This window comes from Chinchilla lanigera, unplaced genomic scaffold, assembly GCF_000276665.1.
Source record: "Chinchilla lanigera isolate Chin_1 unplaced genomic scaffold, ChiLan1.0 scaffold00004, whole genome shotgun sequence".
NCBI classification, from domain to species: domain Eukaryota; kingdom Metazoa; phylum Chordata; class Mammalia; order Rodentia; family Chinchillidae; genus Chinchilla; species Chinchilla lanigera.
Window position 1 is genome coordinate 14,599,887 of NW_004955405.1, and position 1,062 is coordinate 14,600,948.

Genomic DNA, 1,062 nt, shown 5'->3' on the forward strand with positions numbered 1-1,062 from the left:
GCGGGCGCTGCCCGACCCCGCCGGGAACGCACGGCTGCGCGGGCCGCGGCTGCGCCGAGCTGCGGAGGTCAGGAGAGCTCGCCCCCGGGAAGGCGAAGTCACCGGCTGGGACTGGGATCTGCAGAAGTGTCACCCCCACCCCAAGGAAAGCAGCCACTCCTTGGAGCTGTCCCTCCAGCACCGCTCGCCGCCAGCCTCCCGCCGCCACCCTAGGCACGCAGCTCCAGAAAGGGTGGGTGGGTGGGTCGGGAAGCTATGTTGCACCAACCAGGTTCCTATATTTTTCTCCCGTGAAGCTCTGTCCTCGCCCTCTCTCGAGCTTCTCACCGCCGTATTTACACACCACTCTCCACTCCCCTCCTCTCACCCCTCCCAACAAGTGAGAGAATCTAAAACCAGTGCATTTTTTTCTTAATGACAGCTGACAGGAGAGAAAGGTCTGCTTACAGGAGACAATGAATCGTGTTTCCTGTGTCCTGTGGCTGTGACTGCTCTTTTCGGCCAAATGTTTGTCTCCAGCCACTACATCAAGGGTTGTGTAAAGCAAAAGAAGTTTAGAAAGTTTATTCCAGGAATATAATGCTCTGAAGAGTAAAACTTCAGGCTTCTATGTCAAAAGCTAAAGGCATGAGCTATAGACACTCAAACAGAAGAGTCATTCTTAAATAAGCCAATTTCTACCTTTCTCGAATCTTTCTTGGGTTTTTAATTTGCTAGTGCTGACATAAAGACGTGGCTTAAACAGCAGACATCTACTGTGGCACAGCTCTGCAGGCTAGAGGTCCAAGATTAAGGTGCCGACAAGCTCAGTATGTTGTGAAGATTCGAGGAAGAAACCTGCTAGAAGCCTCTCTCACTGACTTGTAGATGGTCATCTTCTCTCTGTGATTCTTCAGGTCACTCTCTCTGTACCCACGTTGTGCCCAAATTTCCTTATTTGGTAAAGATACTAGTCATATTAGACTTACTTGACTTTAATATCACCACTATAAAAACCCTATCTCCAAATAAAACCACAGTCTGAGTGCTGGAGCTTAGGACTTGTAATACATTACTGGTGGG